A 9,210-nucleotide genomic window follows, 5' to 3' on the forward strand; every position below is an offset into this window, starting at 1 on the left:
CTCTAGGAGGGAGGAGAGGGCAGCTTCCCCTCAGCATCTCCAAGCTCTGACATGAGGAGGAGGCCATAAGCAGCCCCCTTCTAGGCTTCCTCAGGTGTGATCACGCCCAGGGCTGCTGGGGTTGGGTGGGGCAGTACCCAGCTCTGCCCTCCTCCAACTCCAGGCTGCTCCAGGCCTCCCAGGACCTCTCTCTGCATCTCTCTCCGTGACTCCTGGTCCTCGTCAAAGCCCATCTTCTCTCCTGCAGTCACCACCATCCCTGCTGCTGCAGACCCTGCCCCTTCCTGATCCTGCCACCCTGAGGCTGGCAGGGAGTGGCTGCCCTGGGGAGGATAGGGGCTTTGCTCAGCGGGACAAGGCCAGGGATTCTGACCTGATCTTCTCAGGGCAGTTGGCCCTGTCCTGGCTCTCACACTCGTCAGGACTTCTGGGGTCTCCCTGGAGACTGGCAATCTGGGCCGGCCCTCAGAATGGACTTCACAAGTCTCCGTTCCCCAGCAGGTGGGCCTTGAAGGTGCTGTGTGTTCCTCCAGCTCAGCTCACTCTCCGCTCTGCCCCAGCCTCCTGACCACCTGCTCCCAAATTCCCCAGGTGAAAGTACTGGGTCCTAGCTCTCCACACCCACAACTTAACCCAACTGGTTTTCATGAGCTATCGGTACCCATTTCTCTGGCTCAGCCCAACCTATTCTCAGCTTTGCTCCACCCTGCCTCTTGGCTCCGACACACCGTAGGATCCTCCCTTGTGCCCCCACCAGGGCAGGTGACCAGATGCTTGCTGATGTTGTTGACCAATGTCCTCACTTGACCTGAAGACGCCTTTAGTGTCTTGGACACTGGGAAACCTGAGTTTTAGGTCTAAGTCCCTGGCCCCCTGCATGACCATCAACAAATCTCTTCCCAGTTTTCTTGGCCTCAGTGTATCAATCTATAAGATGGGGGGGGGTTGGATTAATGTCTAAGGCCCCCAATATCACTAGAGTTCCATTATCTAGGGCCCCATCAGACAATTTACATGAAAAGAACATGCATTTCTCACCTCCCACTCCTACTGCCCTGGGAGAGCTGAGTGGAGAACACTCAGACCAGGCTCCCCTTGCTCTCACACCCCCAAGCAAAAGGTGTGATGAGCAGAGACCCATTCCCTTACCCAGTCCCCCACCCAGAAGACAGATAGGAGGTGCAGAATGTACCTGTCAATGGATCTGAATCCCCTTCCTCCCCACGAAGAAGAGTAGAGGTGATAAGCACATATGAATAACCCAACGGAGAAGAGAACAGACAAGTCCCAGAGAAACTCCAAATGGCAACAAGTATGTGGAAAAACTGGTACCTTAATATTTCCTCCTCCCTCCTCCCCAAGATCCAATCCATCACCGTGTCCTGTTGATATTAAATCCTAAGTATCTCTTCAATCAGTCCCCTTCTCACCATCTCCAGTGCCACCACCCTCGTCCACACTACTTCATCTGTGGATGGGGAGCTTCAGAGGGTGGACTCTGGAGCCAGATCTGCCATGAACTCCCTGCGGACTTGATAGTTAATATACGTAAACCACTTCAAGCAGCGCCTGGCACATAGTAAGCAAGAGGTATGAGTTAGCTGGTTGGCAGTTGTTACATAATGATCCCCACCCCTTTTCCCTCTGGACCCCCTGCAGTCCATTCTCACACAGCAGCGAGAGGGATCTTTTCAAAATGCAAAGCTACCATTGCACCTGCTGCTTAAAATCCGTCACTGACTTCCCTTGCTCACAGACTGAAATTTTAAGTGTCTACAAAGCTGATCAAGCTTTCGTTCTTCAGCCATAACGGTCTGCTTTCAGAAAAGCCAAGCTCCTGCTCTCTCCACCTCTGTAGATGCTGTCTCCTTGGTCTGGAATCTACTTCCCACCCCTACCCCTCCCGGTCCCAAGTACCATTGCTGAACCTGAGGTTGTGGCTCAGTGGGGATGGAGCTGACCAACTACCCGTATTTTTTAAAAGTTCCTGAGAGTGACATCAATGAACAGTTATTAGTCTACTATATTAGAAAGCTGGAGTCATAATTTACATTATTGCAAGTGTGGGAGATCAAGATTTGGCCACCCTGAAATCTCTTTACCTTGGTTGTTTTCTCTGAAGGACATTTGACCTCCCCCACTAACTGCCTAAAGAATTTGACATGGTGGCTCCTTCCTGGAACAGATCTATCATGATGGCTGTAAAGATAACGTAGGGTAAATGTTACAATAGGAAAGGCACCAACAAGCCCCTCTTATCAGAAGTTCTGTCTCTCTGGCCACATTCTCTGGATGACCCTGCGAGGAGTTGCCAGACAATCATTTACATTTATAAGGGAAATCTCCATTTGTAAAGGTATCTCCCTCTCTGTTTTGAGAAGAGAGGGGGATGGCCTCATTTCTAGAGGCTTATCAATGTAGAAGGTGAGGCCTTGGGCTGCATAATAACCTTACTCTTGTTTACTGTGCTTTAGTGGTAATCTCCTGTAACTGACTCCCCCCACCCCCAAAATCCTCCTTTGTCATTGGCTGAACATGGTATTTAAGACGAGAATTTCTGCTATTGTGTTGAGAAACGCAGTGTCCCTGCTTTCTCCCATGTATACATGTTATTAAACTTGGTATTATTTTCTCCTGCTAACCTGTCTTGTTGATTATTTGGCCAGCCATAAGAACCTTAAGGAAAAGGGCAGAGGGAGATACTCCCTCTTCCCCCGACACAAGTGACACACTGTACTGGATCCTGAGAAAAGCAGATCAACAAGAAAACTTCCAGAATCAGAAAGTTCAATAAAGTCACCAGATAAAAAGATAAAAAGAAAATAGTCAATAAAATTTCTATTATTATAAAATAATAATCATCTACAGAATAAAAATGAAAAAGTTATCTCATTTACGGTGGCCAGACTATGTATGAAATGTTTTAAAATAATGAGACTTATTTGTGATCCATATGAAGAAATTATAAAATATAATTGAGATTTGTAAAAAGAACTTGAATAAATGGAAATTCCTAATATATTCCTACCTGATAAGAAGGCTATTTTAAAGATGGTAATTCTTCCTAAATTAGACTTTTTTAGTTCAAAGCATATTTTCAAGGGGATTCTGAAACTTGCTAATGTAGAAGGATTTCTTAAGGTTCCCTTTGGCGAGGATCTAGGGAGGGGAGGGAAAGCCCCAAGACGGTTTGTGAAGTCGGGTTCTAAGATAAGAAGGCCCGAGTGACCACTCTGACTTGCTGACTAGTGTCAGTCAACAGTGTTCCTAAATTTTGTCTCACAAAGCAGTTGGGTCAGTGATAGAATTGGGTGTCCACTCTGTACATCAAGTGAGTGTTTTTAGGAGTAAATAGGCTAATGTGAGGTAAGGTGTTGTTTCTGAGGCAACAACTTTGGGAGAGTGGGCAGTGAGAGGCAGACTCTTGCACCAAAGCAAAAAGATCCAGGGGTGGAGACAGACTTGACAGGAAGCTTGGGCCCCTGCGGGGAGGTGGGAACCCCGCAGAGCACGGTGGTGCAGGTTCAGAGGATACATGAGCTGGGCCTGCTCCCCAGATTTCCCGTCCTACACGGGAAGCTGCCCAGGGCTCCCTGTCTCAGGCAAGGCGATTGTCGCTGAGTGCCCACCAGCACCAGCTACCCCCTTCCTGAGGGAGCATGCCTCCACTGTGCCGCATCCTGCCCCACATCCCAGGATGGCAGAATAGGGGGCAGCGTTGAGGGAGGCGGGTGGTCAGGGGTTGGTGCCACTACTTCCTTTTTTGCCTGTTTCACCCAATCAGTGGGCCTCTTTTCCATTTTCATAGCCGTGAGTTGAGTGCCCAATTCAACTGACCTGAGTTGATACCGACATTGCAGCAGCTTGGGATAAACTGTTTCCCTGCCCTGAATTCCTCTATATAACCCAGGCAAAGATCATTTGGAAGAAAAAAATAAACTAGGTAAGAAAATTCTGATAATGATGGTTAATGAGAGGAGGACCAGTCCCACTAGACACTAAAATATAAAATGACAACTCAAACAATCTGGTGATGGGCATGCGTCTCCCGTGAAACTTCAATGGAAGACAATAAGCAACCCAGAAATATACCCTATTCTCTATAAGACCTTAATTTAAATGTTAATTACAAAAAAAAAAAAGAGAGAATACTAAATGAGAAAATGAGAGTGCAAATTTGTGATGACAAAGGTGTAAAATAAAGTGTGCGGGTTATCTGGCCAGGGAGAAGGAAACGTTCCAGACCTGTGAGACTGTGGGCTGATTCTCAGTTTAAGTAACTGCAGTTACTGTAGTAGGTAGTTTATGTAGAGAAAGAGCAAAGAAAAGACAGAACGTTTCAGCAAAGCAGACAGTACGTGGGGTTAGAAGCCCAGGGTCTGAGTTCTAGTCACGACTTCTCCCCGACCAGCGATCCTTTCCCCTTTCTGGGACTCAGACCAACTTTCAAAGATAAAGGATGAACGCAAGTGATCTCTTCTGGCTCTTCCAGCGCAGCCATTCTGGGGTTTGACAATCTGGGAATCATTCCCCATTTCTGGTTTCTACAGCAGGACAAATGGGAGAACAGAAAGACACTCGGACTCTTCCTGCCCTGAATCCCCAAGTGACACTGTGGGTCACTCTGTTCATGTCAGTATCGAGGCTCACCCTGCACCCCGCCCTGTTCGTCCCTGGACCTAGAGATGAATAAGACATGGTGCCGGGCTGGAGGATCACAGGGCAGCAGAGGACACGGATGGACGCAGACACAACAGACAGTAACCCCAGGAGTGAAGTCAGCCCAGCCAGAGGTGGAGGCCCAGAGCCGTGGGGGTGCAGGGGAGAGGGCAATGGAGTCAGGCAGGGGGTCAGGCAGGGCTTTGCAGCAGAAGCGGTATTTGAGGCTGGATAGAAGTTTGATAAAGGAAGAGGGGGTGAGGGAGACAGGAGGCAGGAGAGCGTTGGGCTGGGTGATGTGAGCAGGGAATGAGTGGGGTCAAGAGGGGGCTGGGGAGGCTAGTCCGCTCCAGGGTGAGTATTTGGTCTTGAATCTCTTCACAACGGGAAATCATAGGGGTTGCTGGCCTCAGGAAATGTCCTGGTCCTGCCTTGTGAGGGAGAAGATCACAGGCTACCAGCAAGCGGGCTCTTCAACAGCCCAGGCCAGAGCGGCCTGGCCCGTGGCTGAGAAGGGGGCTGGGTGCTGAGCCCACAGGACCCGAGGCAGGGGCGCACAGTGGTATGAGAAGCGCAGCCTTTGGAGACAGCCTCTGAGGCCAGACTGCCTCAAGTCTCAAGTCTCAGTTCTTTGTTTGTTGTGTTTTTGCTAATCCTGGCTCTGCCATTTACTATTCATGGGACCTTGGGCTATTTGTGTAACCAGTCTGGCCTCAGTTCTCTCATCTGCAAACAACTGGAACTATTTCTTATGGATGTCAAGAGATTAAATGATTTAATAAATGAAAGGCTTGAGAACTGTGGCTGACATGCTAAGTGCTCTGTAAGAGGTGGTGGTGATGACGATGATGATGACTATGATGACAACGATGGAATAGTTGCAGTTCGAGGTGGGCAGGAGTGGACAGGGACCCCTCATGGAACCCAGGGCAGAAGCAGGTTTGAGAGGGCGTTGGACATGGTGAGTTCCAGTTTAGATGCGCTGGGTGTGAGTGTCTGCAGGACACCATATTCCAGGTGAGCGGAAGAGCGCATTGGAGCCTAGTGAGAGGATGGGCCAGGAGATGGAAATTCAGGGGGTCCTGAGGGCTGGAGGAGGCTGAGGCTGAGGGGAGAGGGCAGAGACACTGCCTCTGGGGAAGACACAGACTGGGAGGAGGGGAGGGCCGACAGCAGAGGCTGTGTCTGTGGCTGTGGAAACCAGGAGAATGTCAGCTCCCTGTGGGCAGGGATTCTCCCAGTTTGCTCCCTGCTGTATCCCCAGTACCTAGGGCAGTGCCTGGAACAAAGCAGAAGATGGATAAGTATTTGCTGAGTGAATAAATGAGGATAATTCTTCCTGTCGTCTACTCCAAATATTTTCTTAGGTTCAAAATAGTAACAGAAGCTAACATTTATCACACACCTACTGTGTGCAAGGCACTGTGCTAGGAGCTGCACATACAGGGTCTCATTTAATCTTTAAGGCAGCCCTATAGAGAAGGTACTGTTATTATTGCCATTTTACAGATCAGGAAACAGGTTTCCAAAGGTACAACAGCCCGCCTGAGTTCACACAGCTAGTGGGGAGCAGAGCCAGGACGCACCCAGGGCTGGATGCCTCCCTGTGGGTGCGCTCCTCGACACCGGCTGCTCAGGAAGGGAGACGGGAAAAAACAGCTCATCCGCAGTCCCACGGTGCTGGCTCCCAGGTGCTCAATAAGTACTGGCTGCCACTGGTCTCGCTGGAGGAAGGGGGGCCACAGGTATGAGCTGGAGAAGCAGGACCCAGTTAGTGTCAGACGTACAGGGTAAGGCCATCAACAAACCGATGTCTCACGAGCCCAGACGCTGGAAGAATGGGGAGCAGGTCAGCACCCAGGAGTGCAGCCGGCTGGAGTGAGAGGTTCAAAATGGAGGGCAGAAACAGCGAGAGGGGGCAGTGCCCTCTTTACACGGTGATGGCCCTGTGCGTATGTGCACGCATGGGGAAAGGTGATGGGCTGCACAGGTTGCCCAGAGGATCCCTTCAGGTCCAGGCAGATCCAGGGTCGTCCCAAGGGGATGGGGACCGGAGGCCATTTGCAAAGTGCAAGGGCTGCACGCCTGGCAGGGGCCGATCTTGTGCAGGTGGCTTCCTACCCCTTCAGAGTGCTTTTGTAACCACTGCTGAAGATCCAAACATCAGCAGTTATTCCTGGTGCAATAACTAGTCTGGTTCCTGGATCGAGAGCTCCATGGCCTGGGAACCAGGTCTGATTCTGCCCCCTGCTGCACGCCCAGCACAAGCACAGTGCCTGACCCATGAGGGCATTTTCCAGAAAGGGACTCAAAGAGTCGATAGACTAGACCTGCTCCAGGTCTCCAGCATGCAGGTGACAGATTGGGATTCAGAACCCTGGGATCTTCTTGCCCCAGAGCTGTGGTGCCCAGAGCAGGGTGGCCCTGGGGGAAGTTTGAAGCTTCAGCCTGACTCTCCCGGCTGTCTGGACCCTCTGCACGGTCCTCCTGCCCCCAGACAAGAGTAAGGTCCATCACCCAGTCCCCTGTGCACAGTAATGGACCAGGCCTGGGATCGGGGCCAGGGCACAGGCAGCTGACCTGTCCAGGGACTGAATCCAGAGCCAGCTCCCTCCGGACTGCACAGAGTTGCTTGGCACCCCCATCCTCACCCTGCCTTTGTCAGGCTGTCCCACCATGTGCCAAGCGAGCCATCAGCCCAGTGCCTGAGCAGACCTGCTGGCACTTGCCCCTCTCAGAACACCCTGTGTGAGAAAAGAGGACTGCCAAGGGCCCGTTCTGCCCCTGGCGGTACCCCCAGAGCCCTCAAGGTCCCAGGGGCCTCACGGCAGCATGCTGCTAGGTGCCCCCTCCTCAGCCAACTCTAGGATGACACGACTAGCTACAGACTGAACCAGCCAGAGCACTAAGCACCATGCATTTGCCCTGTTCCGTGTCTTTCAAACCCCAAGCTGAACCCTGGGGTCAGAGAGAGAAAGCCCTCACAGAGAGATGATTCTGAGGTTTACAGAGGTGTCAGCAGCCACAGAAACCACAATATCACCTACCTATGGACCTCCCACTATATGTATGAATGGTGCTAGTGCTTTCCACGCATTATTGCTAGTTCTCACACAACTCCGGAAGCAAGGTGTTAATATACCCACTTTTCAGATAAGGAAACCGAGGCTCAGAAACTTGCCAGGATTTAACCCATCCACTTGCTGCTTCCCATGCTGTACCTCCACCTGGCTAAATTCACCATGACCCCCAGGTCAGATTAACCCAGAGCTGAGCTTCTATCCAGCTCTGCTCCTGGGCTTACCGGACAGCATGCTTCCCATTCCCCCACCTCTCCCCACCCCCGCTTCCCCACTCCCCAGCCCAAGGCCCTCTTGGCCTAAGGTGGAAGCCTACCTGGGCCCACAGATCCACTCACCCCTGCTCTAGGTACTAGAAGAGGAAAAAGGAAGGAAACTGGCGTTTGTTGAGCAACGATGATCTGTGCTGAGCACTTACACATTCTGTTCTAAATTAATCTTTTCAACCACCCTATAATGAATATCCCCATTTCCCAGAAGAGGAAGCTGAGGCTCAGAGATGTTAAACTGAGGTCCACAGTATCATACAGTGCCAGGATCAGACCAGGTTATCTGAAGCTAAAGCCCACACTTCTGCTGCACCAAACCACTTCTCAACTCTGTTTAGTTGCCATATGGGAGGTCCTGGGGTATCTGCCACGTCTCCTCTGTCCATTACCACCTACCCCAACCCCACCCAAGCCCTCGCCCCACGAGCAGCAGGCCAGGAACGAGAAGGAAAGGGGATTTGCTTCCTGTCCTAAGCCGGGAGGACCTTGGTGAGTCCAGGATAGCTCCCTGTTACCCCAGCAACAGCCATGTCTACCTGGACTTATTCTCCTCCCTCATCTGGCCTGTCTGTTCTGAGATCCTGGGACGCCCTATGGCCCTGCCCGCAACAGCCATGCCAACAGTTTCCATCACTGGGTCTCATGCCCTTGAACCTCACTGTCTCTGTAGTTCCTGATATCACTGATGAGTGCCCCCAACACTACCCTCAGGCCACAGTCTTGGACCCTGTTTTGGGTCAATGTTCCCTAATGCCCTCCTTGTCCCAAACTCCCCATGCTTGGACCTCAGCCAAGACACGAGGGCCAAGATCTCCCGGCCTTACCCAGCCGGCCTCTCTGGCCACCGTCAGAGCCCTGGGTTGACAGGCAGTGGATAAACTCTGGGTGCAGCTCCCCAGTGATCATCAAGATCAAGACAACAGGCAAGTGTCCTATGAAGCCCCAACTCTGGTTTATTCCCATGGCCACAGCCACAAGCACCACATGGTAATCTAGCACCCAGAAGGCCACAGCTGGGGCAGTGGCTGTGCAGCCCCCCAGCAGAGCCTGTCAGGCCAGGGTTGGGCGTGGGATCGTAGGTTTTCCCTCTCTCTAGGACAAGTGCTGCTGCTTTCAAGGCACACTCATCGCTCAGCCTCAGAGCATCCGGAACTGTGGCCCTGGTGTGCACACTGGCCTATCACTGGGGGCTGAGCACTGAG

This window comes from Ceratotherium simum, chromosome 7, assembly GCF_057802395.1.
Source record: "Ceratotherium simum simum isolate JZ-2026a chromosome 7, ASM5780239v1, whole genome shotgun sequence".
NCBI lineage: Eukaryota > Metazoa > Chordata > Mammalia > Perissodactyla > Rhinocerotidae > Ceratotherium > Ceratotherium simum.